At 41.2% G+C, this 17,686-nt stretch overlaps 1 long non-coding RNA gene across 2 annotated transcripts in view; it reads right to left on the reverse strand.

Annotated features, from left to right (window-relative positions):
* The window catches only part of LOC147179803 (uncharacterized), a 235,117-nt gene that overhangs the window by 91,459 nt on the left and 125,972 nt on the right, over nucleotides 1–17,686 (reverse strand). Inside the window, exons 4-5 of one of the 2 annotated variants that reach the window (XR_015094157.1) lie at nucleotides 5,495–5,620; nucleotides 4,877–5,128 (exon numbers count right to left, since the gene is read on the reverse strand). The exons of the other annotated variant lie outside the window; for it this stretch is intronic. This is a non-coding gene — a long non-coding RNA (uncharacterized LOC147179803). Of the gene's footprint in view, nucleotides 1–4,876; nucleotides 5,129–5,494; nucleotides 5,621–17,686 lie in introns of those variants that run through there. 2 annotated transcript variants of the gene reach the window in all.

A 17,686-nucleotide genomic window follows, 5' to 3' on the forward strand; every position in this document is an offset into this window, starting at 1 on the left:
AATGACCATTTCATTTGTTTCAAGAAAATACTTATTATCCGTTAGTTTGAATTTTAAGTAGTTGGTTATCCAAGAATTACCCCAAAAAATAATAATTATGGAACAGTACTATTGCATGCTTTTGTGTGGACCGTCGCAGCTTTGTCCTACTATCGACCTCCTGTTCTTTAATATTCATGAAGTCCTTTTCAGCAGCTCAAGTCACCACAATGTTGTGACGCTCCTGCACTCCCACTGAATCAATTGCCATTGATCACCACTGGCTTTCCCAAACAAGCATCGATCCCATTCAAACTTCAGATTCATTTTAACACGCAGTCGCCACACCATGCGCTTCCAACCTCGTGCCGCGGTTCACCAAGATGTGACTTTTACCATTGTGTCATAATGTATGCTGGCATCTGCCTTTTAAGGATTTATATTAGTGACAAATTTATCTTGGGGAAGTCTAAAACCAGGGGCTGAATATCTTACCGATTGCCTATAATTGAGTAATATCAGAGGAGAGGGAATGATGTTCTACTGTATAGTGCATCTTGACGTTAGCGACCGAATTGCAGCTATGAAATTTAGGTTACGTCATCATGACTTGATATTGTTTTCATACAACAACTCTACGCACCATTTATTGGTTGACAGCAAGCGACAACAAATATATATTTTATTTAACCAGGTATTTGCTTAAAAGGCCTGCTTGTATTATCAGCGTAAACAGTAAAATACGAGTGTGTCAACAGTCGCTTTGGTGTCCTTCCTGTACAGTTCCGATTATGTCGTTTTATATTAACTGACCGATAACAAACTGCTGACTGTGTTTTGTTTTTTTTCTCTCACTCTGCCATGTATTGCAACATTTAAACGCTTTCGCTAGCCAGCTTACTTGGGCTAGTTGGCAAACTGCCTTTTGACTCAAGGATATCTTAATCGCATATTATTGGTAGATATTTTTAACTGAAATTTGTCAGCCAATCAGAGAAGAGATTCCCAGAGTAGCAGATGAAACAAAAGGGTCGAGGAGATATGCTGAGAAATAATCAAGTTTGAAGACTTTTTTTTTCTATAGGCGATATCACACAGAAACACAAAAAGGCTTATCCCCCCCCCCCCCGACACAAACAACTTATTTTTGCTGAAAGCCATCTTACTATTTTCAAAATTATTTGTGGGTTGCACTCATGTTGAAGTGGCCATTCCAACCAGACAGTATTTTGATAGATTGCCATTTTTGTGCAATTGTTGCTACTGTATAATGGCACTCATTGTCCAATCAAATGGCTTTATTTGTGGTATTCCATATATGTGTTTTATTCAAGACCTTTGCCCCAACATATCTGCTACAATTTGTACCGCAACGTGATTTCCATGTGACTTTGTGTTGCGTATGCGCTTAAGTGACACACAACTTGTGTTTGTGTTTGCGGTTATGACACTAAGAGTGTTTTTCCATACAAAGATGCTGGCTGCTTCAGCTCGGTTTGGCCCAAGGATTCATCGCAACATGACAGAATTTGACTTTTCCATCACGACACGTCTCCAGACATCATCGCGGCTGAGAGCACCACAAAAACAATGCAGAATTATTCATTCACAATTATTTTTTAAAACTGCTCCCACTGTCCACTTGCAGGCAGGTGTGGTTCATGTTGCGCCACAGCAGACAGTCCATCGCCAGCGTGACACACTAAAACCCTCCGTGTGTTTAAACTGGTAACACAAAGCCAAAATCTGTGCTGCACAATTTGGCCCAGCGTGACAAAAAGTGCCAGTGGGGGAGTAATGTGTCTCCTGGCGGGGCTAAAGGGATGTGAGACAGATGTAAGATGGTGCTTGAAAATCAACTAAAGACTGCACTGAGACTTCTTCCCAACCAGAACTGCACACACAATAAAAGGAGAGAGAAATGTGTTTTATCATTGAAATGTTCATCTCATCAAACTGCATGTTTGTCTTAAGGGAGCCTGTGGCCACCGGTCTGCATGGCTAATCGCACCGTTGTGTTAATTATGGCTTCACAGCTTGCCCCGAGCACACACTTCCAAAGCATGTATACACTCCGCCTTTATACGCGTTCTCCATATCCTATTTGGCTGTCAACAGACCTCATCTTGATGCTGTCTGGCGGGGAAAAGAGACAATTGTGTCGTAACGAGCTGAGGAAGGTGGATACACACATTCGCATTCACGGGCTGCATTATTCATTCCCCCAAATTGGGAACACCAGTTGTGTCCTCACACACAAACAGAGAAGGATTCATTCCATAATCTCCCAAGTGTGGCAAATATAAAACATTTAATCATTCCAAAGAATAAAAATTCATAAGGAAATGTACAAAATCAATATTTCATGCTACTTACTGTACCTTTTCTTTATTACAAACCTATTCAGGATCCAGCATTAAAAATTAAAGGTGGCAAGTAAAGACAGAAGAAGGGAGGAAGGTAGTTCAAGGGACCTACGAGTTCAAAAGCAACGGCGTTTCATTCATGTTTAAAGGCACTTTTTTGTTTCTCTAAGAGCCACAGAGGCAGTTTTGAAACAGGCGGCAAAGCTTTGATAGATGGAGTGCGCTGAGCAGCCAAGGTGCTGTCAACATAAATAGCAATAAAGAAGTGGGGGAAATGTTTTCAACTGGAGTTTTCAAGGTTATGGCCCATGGCAATGATTTGAAGGCGCCACTGCTTGGCTGCACTATTGGTTATGCATGGAGAGTTGCGTGTCTGTCCAGCATGCGTTAATGAAAACAGTTGATTGTGTGTATTCGTGCAGCACCACTTCACTGTTTGGCAGAAAGCATTGTTTCATGCATTAGCACTTACGCACACACGCTCGCTGCCCTATAGAGCGCATGCTTTTTGTGTTCGTGCACTTTTATGCTTCATAACGTTTGAACCTCTTTAACAGCACTCAACCCTCGACCTTTAATATACATTCCTTCTTTTTCAGGATTCAGACTTGTAATAGCTGGTGATTAACTTCTGTCATTTTCTTTACATAGCGCAATCAAACATCCCCTAGTCGCCAAATAATGGCCAATGAATAACATAAAAGATAAAGCCAAACCTTTGAGCGTTGGAAGAAAGTCAAAAGAGAGTCTGCTGACTGACTTTCGACCCCGTCCTCAGCGTTCATATGGCTTTTGTTAACCGATGTCAAAACAGATTCTTTCCCACAGTCACTTTGTCGGCATGTAAGTATTGAGTTTGTCACAATGTTGGTCACCATAACTTATTGCATGACAACGCTTGAAGGCAGTGGTTCTTAACTCGGGTTCGATCGAACCCCAGGGTTTCGGTGACTCAGTCTCAGGGGTTCAGCAGACGCCAAGACACACACCCGACTCAAATGATTTGTGACATGCCCTACTGCAGGTGATTACGCTACATTGCTCTGCATATCTGTGCTTCAGGGAATTTGCTGTGCTCAGTAGTCAACTTGTGGCTGTTGTGATTGTACGTGTAATTTCCTTCATACTATATAATAGGGATATAACGATAACAGCAATATTAAAACTGCCACAATATTGTCACGGTCATTTCACGATATTAAAAGCAGCACAAGTCAGGTTGATTTCCATATGTGCAGTTCTAGCACCCTGGGTTTATAAGGTATAAGATCTTTGTTTTTAACAATATTGTGACCTTTTTATATATCGCCAACCCCCCCACGATATCGTGATAATTACCGTATCGTGACCTTCATATTGTGATAATATCGTATTGTAATGTTTGGATATCATTACATCCCTACTAGCTATGCTGAGGAAAAAAGAAAGTGGTCGGACGGATATGTGGGAAATGAATTCAAATGTATAATGGAACGTATGGTGTTCCACAGGGTTCAATTCTAGGGCCTCTGCTGTTTTTATTGTATCTGCTGCGGTGGTTTTAAAGTGCTCTATAAATATTGACTTGAGTTAAGTGATTGGAGTCAACATCCTATCTGACTTCTGTCTGTTGAATTAAATCCAAATGCTTGGAATAATTGTTCAATATTTTCTCACACCGACTGTTGATGGCAATTAGTCTCTTCTAATATTTCATACCAAAAAAATAAAAGCATGTATTATTCCTACTGATATTGTATTGGATCGATATAGGACAGTACTCTAGGCTGCAATATCGATATCGTATCGGAAGTGAAAAAGTTGTATCGGGATAAGACAAGATACATACTGAATTGTCCTTTATTGGAGAGATGCACACCCCCGCTATTAATGACAAACACTAATGAAAGTTAACCCTCTTTGTTATAAGTAAAAGTGATTCAAGATCCTTGGCTGATTAACCTCTGGACTGTGTTGACTCTGTTCATCAGTACCAGGAAAAGAATCAAGCATAAGGAAAAAATAAGAAAATGTAAAAAATAAAATAAAAATACATGGTTTTTTTGGGGTTTTTTTTTGCCCTGTCTCGTTGCTTGTCTTGTAGGTGAAGTGTGTTACAAGGATGCTCACAGTGGATTACATGACCAAGCAAACACAATACAGGATGTTTGTACAAAATACAGAAAACACTGAGGGGCAGTGAGGCAGGCGTGAATCCTTTCTGTCTGCATACACTAATGGCAGAAAGATGTCAAGCTCCACAGAGACCCTTTCCAGACTGCTAAGGCACAACCGCGACTATATCCCACTGATTCTGGTACACATCTCTCTTTGAAGCGCCGAGCCATTTGGTATCGATGATGGATCCTGCATTTATGGGCCGAAATAAAACAACCACGCACTATGAATCATCTCACCAAAGTTTGAATGAGCATTTGCACAGTCTGAGGAGCACGGTTGTTCCCCTACAGAAGAATCCCGCCCCTCGTCCCTGTGGAAGCCTCAGATCTTCCTTGCCTCCACCCCCCTTTGTCTCCCTCTCCCAGTGGATGTGTAGTGCAGGGCCCAGGGCCCCTGCCTGTAATTGCTGTTGAATGGAGTGTTTTCATGGAGTGTTAGGCAGGGCCCTCCCCTGGATTAGCATGCTTACGTACACATGCGCACCGACACAGACACATCGATGCGCACGCACACACACAACATGTGCTCAGATACTCAAATGGATTAGTGTGCTCACTCATGGGGAGAGGAGGTTGATTTGAGCAGACAGCAGCCGCCCTTTGGAGAAAGCCCGAGGAGGCCTGCTGGATTTTCAAGCACACACACAAACACACAAGCCCATAAGAATAGAGCGAATACAATAAAAGACATCAAAGTTGCACTTGCTCATGTGAACAAACACGCATATACTCCCAACCTGAGCTCTCATGTGTGCTGCGGAAGACATATGGGGTGAATCATGTGTTAACAGGGAGTACTGATTAACACATCTGGAGAGAGCCGGTGGGATGCGAGGGGTAAGGGCGGGGGTTGTGAGGGAGAGATTGAATATTTTAGGGGCGTGGAGGCAGAAGAGCGCGGAAGTCCGACTAATCCTGATTCATGCGGCCTAATCTGCATTTATAGAAAAGAAACAAGACAAAGAAAGCAACAAACGCGCAGACACTTACTGGAAGGAATGAGGGACTCTCCGCTGCACTCGTGTGCCCCAGGCCAAGTCTTGTGTGTCATGTCAGAGGCAGTCAGCTGTGTCACAGCACCATGCTCACCATATGCCCATCAGTCACATTTTCGGCCTCAAAACACAAAGCACATTAACAAAACACTTCAAACGCAGTTATTTCCACATAGTGTGCAGCTGGGAATGAACTGGATTTTATGGATTTTGTGCACTGGTCAAGTACGTCAACTTAGTTTTCGACTGATTAGGTGATTACATTTAATTCTATATGTCAGTGGTTCTTAACCTTATTGGAGGAACTGAATCCCACCAGTTTCCGATGTGCATTCACCGAACCCTTCTGCATAGAAAAAATAAAATGAGGGTTTATTGGTGAACAAAATGAACAGTGGAGCGAATCTGGCTCTCTTCATTTTGAATTCAAAAGCGGTGCAGCTAAAGAGGAAGCGCTCCTTTAGTTTTGCTAGATAGCTAGTTGTGCTGGACTAGAATTGACTCTGGCTACCATCCCTCAACTCATATAGAGCATTTTAAAACAACTTTCAATACAATGAAAACAGCAGAGGCCCCAGAATTGAACCCTGTGGAAAACCATGCGTTCCGTGATACATGTGAAGCCATATTGCACATATTCACATAACCACTTTCCATTTTTGCTCAACATAGTTAGTATGAAGGGATTATAATAATAAAGAAATTACACGACATACCATCACAACAGTCACAAGTCGACTACTATGTAGGTAAAGGGTCTAAAAGCAGCAGTAATATTAGTTGTTCTTTGCAGAGGAGAAAGAATGTGAGTATTGTTACGTCTACGAGTATTGCTTGCTCGGATATTTGAACATGCGACATCAATGCTATTTGTTAGTCTTTCAATTGAGTTTTTGCGTTGATTGTTAGCATTAAGCTAACCAAACTTGTCTAAATAAATCTGTATAGTTTTAAGTGCACATGTAATACTCTTTATGTTTAGTTTGACAACCAGTAGTGACGATAAACAGATTAAAGAATTGTTCACTTTTTGCCAAAGTGCTACAAATGAAAGCATAAAATTGTCCATCATATTTTGAAAAACGTGTAAGTCAAGTCACTTGTATGTCAAGGCCTGATTGTATATGGTTACTCATAAAGCCTGTCATGCATTTTTAATAGTGATAATTACATGTGTATAAAGTTTTAACTATTGCCTTGACCTTGTTGCTTATACGCAAGTCAGATTTGTGTTGAGGGTGTTTTTGCTCATGATTGCTTCAGACGGTATATGTGCTGCTCTTGGCTGATTTTTATCTCATCATTTTCCACTACCCACACTACTCAAAGAAAGCCCATTATGCCGGAAGACCTCCAAAGAATTCTGTTGCTGTTCTCTGTTACAACACATGGGCAATCAAGTGCTGTCATCTTTTATCATCCATCTGTGGTTTCACTGCCATCAAAACAACATTTTGGTGCGCAAACCACCGTGAGGCCAAATAAACTGGAACAAATCTGTGGTTACGGTTACTTTAAAACAGAGTTAAGAATTGGCACTGACACTAAAAATTGACACGTAGTGTTGGCAACTTGCTTATAAACACATAGAAAATATGTTTTATAGCACCTGTTGGCGGCAAAATGCTCACAGTTGATTGTTGTGTCTGCTACTGTTTTACACGTACTGTAATTAAAGGTAGGAAGTGGGGGATTTGGTGAAATGGTTAGCACAAAGTGTCACAATGCTTTGGCACCATTTGGTATTAATCAAGATAGGAAGAGTTATGAAACATTTATGTAGATTTCATTTTAGCCGTACAGATGTAAACCATCTGTTTTTATACTCGCACACAGGAACTGATAACAATCTTGTGCAATTTCTCACCATAGAACAGCAAACAAAAACTCTCACTTTACATTAAAAATGCCACTTGAAATGTTCTCACTTTAGTGCAAGAGGTTGTCATAATTTCAGTCAAGTATTTGTTGTATTAATCAGAGGTGGGCATTTTACAAAATGTTGCTGCTTCGTCAGTCTGTCATTTTGTTTGAACCACGTTTCCGTCATCACTTTGTCACAACTATATTAGGACCGATAGACAGAGGTGGGCATTTCGTCAATCATCAACAAAAACGGGCGTCTGTCAATGACGGACTGAGAGACCGGTCGGCACTTGACCCAGTTAGTGACGACTACACTGATGAAAACCCACTTGTCACGGTTTAAGCCATCATTTTCTTTTGTTTGTTGTCATTTGTCAGCAAAACGAGTGTCCGTCAGTGACGGACTGACGGACAGCCCGTCAGTACTGAAAGAATGCCCACCTTTGGCATTAATATCAAGTTGTCTCAACATAGTATAGAATTTGACTATCAAACGAGGAATAAAAGTTCAGAAATCAAAAATGTTTGGAAACAAAATGTATGTGGCCAAACAACCCCATACGGCAACACTACAATATCGATTTTTATATATTTCTGATGCTAAGACAAAACCAAACACTTTAGATAAAGCTTAAAAGAGATGCTGATTATTTACAAAATCCTTCCTCCTTTGTTGTGCAGTTGCAGTTGTGTTGGGTAATCAGAGCTAGATTGTTGTCGCACTCAGAAGAATATCCAAAAGAGTATCGCTGTCATGTAATGTTAAGTACCAGTCACATGACACCGGAGAGGGAAAATGACTAATTGTGCTTAATTTGGACATTTTCACTTAGGAGTGTAGTCACTTTTGTTGTCAGGGTTTTCGCCATCAGTGCCATCGGTGTACTCACTTTTGCGAGCTACTGTATGTACTGAGTAACCTTGCGGGCTCTGTGTTTGCTCAGTAGGACAAATATTCACCTAGTGGAGTCAGCTTCCCAAGTGCCGCAGCGCTGATTTAGACGCAGCCATCAGCCCTCCCACCCGTTCGACCCCAACAGTCAATACTTCTACATTATTCAAACTCCTCCCCACTTAATTAGATATTTAATTGACTACCTGTGGACAGATGAGTGACCCGCCTGCTGGCATAAATTTATGCAAATGACACCACACATTAGCTCCCTGAGGTAGATTTAGTAGTGCAGTCCGGCGAGGACCGAGGTCAAGCCTAGTCACTGATCACCGGTGTGTGCAGTGACCGGATCAGTTCTCATCTTTAGCAGGAGTATGATAATATTTAATCATTTTTAATTGGTTACAGTGTGGGACGTTTCCATCAGGAGTCACCTAGTTTGCATGTTTTAAAGGGATTACATCACAGAATTTTAAACCATTTCACAGTTAACTATAGGCATATAATGATTAAATCTCACCTTTGACACCATGGCGATGTAATTTTTTATGCAATATTAGGTATTTCGGTGGCTATTTTTCTAACGTGGAAGTAAAACACCCGGTTCAGTAAAAACCCCGCCTCTCCCCGTGTGGTTGCCGCGCCATTCTCGTCTGAGCCGGCTGCTGCCAAGGAGCGCTGTGTGGCCACGCAAGACTAGCAAGCCGTTGTAGTACAACTGCGTCCTCTCTACATGTGGAAATTGGATGGATGTTCAATTCTTCAATAAACATTTGAAACAAAACGGCTCCTTGCTGCAAGAAACCGTAGGGAGGAGGGGGTGAAGAAAGAAAGAAAAGAAAGATGAAAAAAAACAGTGAGTACGCTAACCACTACACCAGTCGTTCAGTTAGGTTCAACAGTGCAAAAAGTTTTACTTGTAGTTTACACAAATGTCAGGCAGAAACCTTTCTGGGATTTTAAGATGGGCAATTGTCATTGCACTTTGGCATTGCAAATGTGAAGGTTAATTGATTGCTTTGAATTCATTTGGACAGAATGTTTACTGATAAAGGCTACTTTTGTCACTATCCCATGGAGGTCTCAGAGAAAGTGGGCGTGCGTTTAGTCCGCACTAATGACATCAAAAAGTTCCAACAGCTCGTTTTCTCAGGTTGAGAGGGACTGTTGCTTGGAGAGCAGAATGACCTAGAATTTCTCATAGATGGGCGAATGGAGGAAAACACCACTTCGGTGATGTTTTTGGTGAGGCCTTTTAACAGGGCTAAACGCTCCAAAAAGTAGATATTTCACGTTGCTGTCCCTTTAAAACAGCGGTCTCCAACCTTTTTCCTCACCACGGATTGGTTTATACAAGTCCACAACTTTCGCGGACAAGGAACTGGTGGGTTGGGGTTGGGTACTGATTAAGAAAATGCTACAACAACAAATATGTGTACTTTTATCTATCTATATGTGTGTTAGCACAAACACTATTAAAAGGGGTACTTTGAGATATTTTGGAGATATAACAATAAGCGTGAAGCCATATTTTTATGTAACTATATTAGGTGTGTCCACCTGAAATTCCCCAACATAACAATGCAGTAAGCACCACAGAACAAATAAAGTCCATGAATAAATCACCATAACATTAAATCAAGAGTCGCTCGCCCGATATTGTGCAGAGCAGAACTCGGACGTGTGAATCACTCGTCGCCGTAGCGCATGTCGTGTAGCTTGTAGATTTGGTATCAGTGCTACGCGACTGAGATAATTAGCATGTTGACATATGTCAAGAGTCATAGATGGCTGTAACTTTTCAAAATAAAATCTTTTTTTAGCCTGGGATAAGAAATAAATCTGTGTGTGTGTGTGTGTGTGTGTGTGTGTGTGTGTGTGTGTGTGTGTGTGTGTGTGTGTGTGTGTGTGTGTGTGTGTGTGTGTGTGTGTGTGTGTGTGTGTGCGTGCGCGCGCGCGTGCAAGTTTGTGTTTTTTAATTCATCTGAAACCTGTTATAAATCCAAGAGCCTTTACCTTAACCGGATACTTCAGAGTCCCGCCAGAGTCGTGAAGTTGTCAGGAGACCAGAGGAAGGACCAAAGGAAAGAAAGATGAAGCGAAAGTGAAGTGAAACCCAACACCAACCAGATACCACCCTCCACCCACTTAACATATAAATCTTAAGAACAGTAAGTTTTTTTTCTTTTTTCAACTGTGCGGCCTGGCCCGGTGATTGGGGACCACTGTTTTAAAATACTTGTAGGATTATGCATTTCAGACTCACAGGTGGGCTCTTGCGGAAGAAACAAACGCGACACCAGAAATGTCATCGAGAGTGTTAGGGTGTGCTGTATGTTAATGGGACGGCTCAGACTGCTATTTGTTGTTTTTTTCTTTTTCACATAATGGAGTTTGACAAAGTGAAAATTAACACAAGCCTACTCCTTCTGTTACTGTTAGAGGTGGTAGATGGTGCAGACTGAAAACGATGTTACGCACAAACCCACACCTTCCGACTGAAGCCACAGCAGTCGTCGGTCTTATTCTCACCCAGACATTTAGGTTGTTCACATCCCCGACACCCCCACCCCGCTGCCTCCTACACTGCTACCCCGGTTTACAGTTAGGTGTTTGTCTCCTCGGCATAAACATCCCTCCTCTCTCTTTCTCCTTCTTCTTCAGCGACTTGGTTTGCTTCAATGGACTTTCATGACAATTCATTCCGTAAGGTTCCACCTCTCCCTCTCTTTCTTCTTCACTCTCCCCAGGTGAAATATTGATGGATTTTTTATGAATAGCTATGAAAAATTCATTCAAATTCCAAAATGAAAAAGCGTAAACACTCGGCATCTGCCTATGCCTCCCGCATTCATTATCCTTCACAGCATCCTCACTCCGCCCTCCTCCTCCTTCTATTCCTCCTCCGCATGCTCCGTCTACCTGGAAAAGACATGCCGCTCTGTCTCTTTTTCCGCCACTTGGCCTAATTGCTTAATTTGACCTGCTCCCTCATCAATTAAAAGTCTGTCAGCGGCAGACAGATGGAGGATGGATCAGAGGGCCAGTCGATGGACAGATCAATGACAGAACAGCTCAATAAGTAAATGGAGATGGCCAGTGATGGAAAAAAGGAAATGAGGGAGGGGAAGATGTAGAAGAAGAAGAGAACAAATTGAACAAGATGTCATGACAAAAAGGTGCAGCACCAACACTCCTCACACCAGATTGGGATAAATTTTCAGGGCTCAGACAGACCCACTTCGTTTCACGTTTTTACGAACTAGGGGTGTCAAAATTAGTGTTGATTTTGAGTTAATAAAAACCTCCTTTAACCAGCACTTTTTTTTTCACGCGTGATTAATGTCTGCCCCTTACTTGGAAAGCCTGTAAAGGGGGGATTCCATTTGCAACGCAGCAGACATGCCCATGTCAACATTTAGTAGTAATAAATTAAATAATAATGCATATATTTGTGGAGACTGGGATCAAGTTGTATTTTACAATTCTAAAAACGTGAAGAATTTTACAAGTTACTTCATGTCAAAGCTCTAAATATGAAAAGAAAAATGCACTGAGCTGTCACTAATGTTTTACAAATGCAATTATGCCATCTAGTGGCAGAAAAAAAGGACCTCAACACAAATCAATATCACACTTGTTTTTTACAATACAGTACATTAATTTTAACTCAATTTGATGAATTATTATGAAATAACTGTATCAATGACCAAAAGATGCAGCCATATTTCTATTAGTTTAACCCCCCCCACACACACACACACACACACACTTTTTTGTTAACAAAAGTATGAAACTTCTCATCTGACGACTCATCTGACACCCCTAGAACATACACAATTTTTGTTATTAGTGTATACATGTAAAATAGATTCCATTCCCTCCAATGGTATTCATATTGCATTTGATCAAAAATCAAATTTACAACTGAATGCCCTTACAAGACCGCAATCAGTGTTTATTTGAGCAAGTATGAGAACATAAAATGGGCAATCAATTCAATAATGATAATTAGTTTCATATGTTATGGCCGCTCTTTATTTACTGATATCAAAATGGATCCGCAGACCGAAAAGAATTAACGCGTGGGCTGGAGTAGCAGCCGGCCCGGTGGGAATTTGTTAGAATGTCCAGATTGCTGACCGGGCCTGACTCACACGTATACTCCTAATCTTCTCATCGCTTTATTTAAAAAAAAAATAAAAAATTCTCCTTAATAAAAAATTTAGTCTGTTAATACAAAAAGAAAAAAAAAATGCTATGCTGGTACTAGAGTATGACTTTACAATGAAACAGAGCCAGAAACAACTAATATAGTACAGTATATGCAAGTGCCAGTATACACACCACAAAAAGCATTACTTTTGGATGCAAAATAAAACATAACACATATAAAAAACACATGCTATCATATATGATGATTTCCACAAGAACATAGAATAATTTTCTAACCAACTGCAGCTTCTGTGAACCGTGGTCTCACATGAATACGACAAGGGATCACATGCAGCCGACCACACAAAAACACCATCAAGATTATTTGGTTATTCCCCCCTTCAACACCTTGTTTTAATTAGTTCTCCCACGAGACAGTGACTCAGACCAATTAGAGAAAACTATCAAAGAAGGTCTGGACCGGGTGCATGCCCACTATGACGCCCGTCCCCGGGGAGAGGCCGCGATGAAAGAGCTCGCATGCACGGACCTACAGTACATACACACACATTTGTAATTCTCGGAACACGCACCCTCCTCCTCAGCAGCATTTTGCTAGTCTGTGTCGGTGTGTGTGTGCTTGTAAAAAATAAACCCAGCACAACACAGCATACATTCATGGTCAATCATTCCGTATTGACCACTTGCAGATGGATCACTGAAGAGATACAAAATGGGGTCCTTCCACTCCATCCCTCAAGGGGAACGGAACTCTAATAGAGATGCTCGAGAACATTGGGAGAGATTACTGTCTTGGAATTTGGCTATAAAAACACACATTAGATGTTTAGGGTGAGTACAGAAATCACCCTGGCGATGCCAACACTCGCTTCTGTCTTCCCTTATGACAAATCAATGAAAGCTCTTTTGGAGTTATGTTGTGCTGAGACGATGGTGATGTATGACTGAGATGTTTAACCTCAAGGAAAGTGTAGCTGTATAATTGGTAGGGTGTCAACATTTATCTACCTTGCCCTCTGTGCTTTTCCCTAAAACACACACACACCCACACAAGTATCAGGAAAAGTGCAGCCTTAATAGCATGTTGATATTTATCTCAAAGTTGCACGTCAGTTGGCTACAATATAGTGTATGTATGTGTACGTGTTGCCGCAAACTAGTCTATAAGCTGATGGCAAGTTAATAGCACTTAGTGGTATTATGTGCAGCGGCAATTAGATTGGACTGGGCTGATGGCGCATATTGGTTGATTCCCTAAGGGCCAGCTAAAAGAGTCAGGGATCAGAGGTCAATCACCATGGGATCAATGTTACTCAAAAAGGACTGTGTTACCTTCCGAATACATATTGTTTTTCTTACATTGACTTCTGATCTAATGTACACGAAAACTTGTGCAAGCCCAGAAGAAAATGTTTATCTCTGTGCCCCCTCTGCGGTGCAAATGGATAAAGGATGCGCAGCAAGGGCTGTGCTGGTCAGACTGGGGTGGTGCGGACTTCATTAAGATAATCTATCCACCGATACAAACAAAATTTAGGGGAAGTGGTGAGGAGAAAACTCTGAAATTATATGAACACAACCAGCAATTGTCTTTTGGTATGTCGGGCTGAATTAATACCCAGAAACACACACACATGATTCAGACGTATTGCAAAGAAGCTGGCACCTGTCACGTTACGGTTCTGTGGGGTTGGGTTTTTGTTTGATTTTGGGTGTTCATGTTCTTTGTTGTCTGAGTGTTTAGTGTTTTGTTTTCGTCTCGTTGTGTAATCACATCCACCTGTGAGTGTCTTCGACTCTTCCCTTTCCCAGGTGTGTCTAATTAGTGTTGGTGTATTGAGGTCGATGATGACGCATTGTCGCAGATTGATGACGTATGTGCCAATTCTCACGTGACTGCGTGCGAACCGTCAGTCTGTCAACAACAATGGCGGATAGCCGGGTCGTAGTCGTTTTGCGCAGCCTCCTTAGCTTGCTTATGCTTTTGCAGCAAAATATTTTGCTTCTTTATTCCCACGTTCAACAAACGGTGTTGTACTTGAATCACCTGCCATTGTCACGTCTCCTGTGTTCGTCTTTTTCATGTTGTTTTGATACATGCAAAGCCATGTTTGTTCTGTAGATTGCAATAAAGTTAGAAAAAATAAGTGTTTGTCTTCTTCGCTGTTTCTTTTTCTACGCTTTCTGTTAACTCCCTGTGGCTGCGCTACAGCGCCACTCCAGACTTGGCATATACATTGCAGCCATTAAACGTCCTCAGAGTCTTCTAAGACACACACAAGAGATTTGTTTGAGGAACGAAGCCAGCTTTGCTTCTGTCTGGACGGGGCAAGGCCTTAGTTAAGTCGTCAAGTCGTCCTCATCACAGTTAGGTCTTCTTCTTCTTCTTCTAATGTCCTAAACTGTGTCGGCAGCCTAGAATTTTAGCTCTGCTTTAGCTCTTAGAATTTGAGCTTAGAACCCATATAGAGGAGGCATACGTTAAAATAGTTACAATGTATGGTATCTTTAAGTAAGCTTTCAGTAGCATTAACGTATCTTGAGGCCAGGCCAAGTGTCCTCTTTTGTGGAAATCAAAATATGGTCAAGACACCCTACAACTATATATAAATTATAGTATGAACATATATTTATGTAAGACTTTGGAATGTACTTATGACAAAGAAATGAAGAAAGTCAGTATTTGATGTGTCAGTAACAAATTAACAATAAGGATGAAAAAGGGAAAACTGCTGAAAAAAACAAACTGCAATAAAACAATAAGATGCAACAACAAGCAACAGTAACCACAGATGTTCCTGTTCTTTTTCAAGGTGACACCAACACCCACAGAGACGGTCAAACTACTCAAACAAACAATGGACTCCAAACTCGGGGCCCTTTCCTCGGGTGAGGCATCAACAGGTGGTATTTGCCATCTTTCGCCATCTGTCTATGCGGCCTGTGGAGACGGGCCATAGCAAGCGCGTGTGAAGCAAAAAGGTTTGATTCCAAATATGTTTCATACTCGTAGCAATTATAGCACAAGGATGCGAAGGTGCACTGTCGCTGTCAGAATGGCAGAGATTGAGGTGCGCAAAAGTTGCCACATCCTGCGTCTGACTCCCAGAAAGCATCTTAACAGTCACCAGGGCAGCGAGTGGAAAATGAACTGAAGTTTGTGGAATGTCATGTGACCAAACCAGAAAATAAGTTGGTGGACATCCTGTGTGTGTATATAAAAATTTTTATGAGAAGGTTGATTAATAAAAAAGCTTCAACAAACGCAAATTCACTATGTATTTTTATGTCCCTGTACTAGCAGCACAAACACCATAACAAGGGTAACAAAAAGGGTCACTATGCTTATGAATGATACGAGCAACACAAAAACTGGGGTATTTTGTAGATATAACAATAAATATGAGGCCACATTTTTATGTAACTATATTAGCAGTGCTCTCCTTAAATGTGCCAACATAACAAGGAACCACAGAACAAATCTAAAGTCCATGACCTCACTATAAAGCTAAATTAAGAGTCGCTCACCACAGAGCAAGCCATCATGCGTGGGAATCACCTGTAGCTGTAAGTCCATGAACCTTTTCTCCATTGCAAAGAAACTTTCCAAATATGTCAGTTTTTTACTCATTTTGCTAACTTGTCGATTAGCATCAGCGCTACGCGACTGTGATACTTAGCATCTTGACATGCGTCAAGAGTCTGTCGTAAAGAGAGAGAATCCGGTCACTTTTCAAAGAAAAATATTCTTATGCCTCGGCTAATCAATTAACCGGAAATACAGTACGATTTTTTTATTCTTTCAACTGTGCGTCCCGCCGTGGCCCGATCCAAAATGGCCCACGGCCCGGGACCGGTCCGCGGGCCGGTGGTTGGGGACCACTGTGTTAGGAGTCTTTGCAACTGGGTATCATTAGCAAACAAAGTGTGTGTGTGTGTGTGTGTGTGTTTCATGTACCTTCATAGTCTCTGAGTACAAGAGCATAGAAGAGCAAAAGACGCCGAGACAGAAAGGGAGGCAGTGGCACGTCGTTCTTAATCTGGTTTGTCTGTCATAATCGCGTCAATGTCACTCTCAATCAAGCAGCCACAACTATGGCTATACAACTTCAGGTTGATTGGCCCAAACTATGCCTTTAAAATGACCTCTAAAGTGTGTGTGCGCGCGTGTACAGAGCTCAGCAAGCTGAGTCTTCTCCAGGCAATATGAGAGAGGGGGAGTGTAAATTAACTTTAAACCTGTTACTCTCCCACCTGTCTGTCAATTTCACTTTCGTCACTTTCTTTGCTCCAGTGTTTCTATGTGACAGTATTGATTGGCCTCTCTTATTACACGAGAGGATGCAGCCATGTCTGTGTGAGTCTTGCAGCTGAGCTTTGTGAGCAGGCGCTTGCTTTAATATCATCTTCCAGCTACCATCCACAAAGTTTGGACCACTTGTGAGGCTCCAAATCAACAACAAGTAAATGAGGCAGTAAGTCACAATAGTTTGGAATATACTGTCAGGTTCATAAATATTGAGACATGGGCATGACGCTCTAATGTGAGGGGATTAACATCAACAATTGGTAGCTCAGTTGTTCCATGTGTGGATGCCAATGAAACTGATTCCCTTGGTTTTATTGATGATGTGACTGCTGACAAAAGCAGCAGGATTAATTCTGAAGCAATATTTTCTGCTTCATATTCACCCAAATGCGTCAGAATCCATTGGACAGCCAGATGAAAATGAGCATATGATGATGTCGTTGATGCATTAGATTAGCAACTAAGTATTACAAAGTGAAAGTTTGATTTGGTATGGTTCATTTTTCTCATTACTTTTGATCCCTTAAAAAGTGAGAGACCAATTTATAAATTGTTGCAATTCTTACACTGTTCATCTGGTTTGGCTGTAAATACCATTGAATCCAAGCTGAAAGTCTGCATCTGAAACATATCTTAAACATATTTTGTTGTGGTGGTGTTTAAAGCCCAAAAAAATGATAATTGTGTTGGTACTGTACTATTTTGAGAAAAACAAAAGTTTATTCACAGCAGAAATGTGTTTTTACTTCTTCCGTACATACAGTTTCTACATGTTGGTGTCATCATTGGAAAGGCAAGATACCACACTGATGGTTTTGATCATGTAAAAGCTGCTGGACTGAAATCAACCGCTCTCTTCAATTGATTCTGCCAGTTATGGTACAAACAATAATCAGAAAACTATTTATGACTATAAAATGGTGAGTACGTTTATATTTTGT

The sequence above is a fragment of the Leptonotus elevatus genome, chromosome 2 (assembly GCF_054856555.1).
Source record: "Leptonotus elevatus isolate MCC_2025b chromosome 2, RoL_Lele_1.0, whole genome shotgun sequence".
NCBI classification, from domain to species: Eukaryota; Metazoa; Chordata; class Actinopteri; order Syngnathiformes; family Syngnathidae; genus Leptonotus; species Leptonotus elevatus.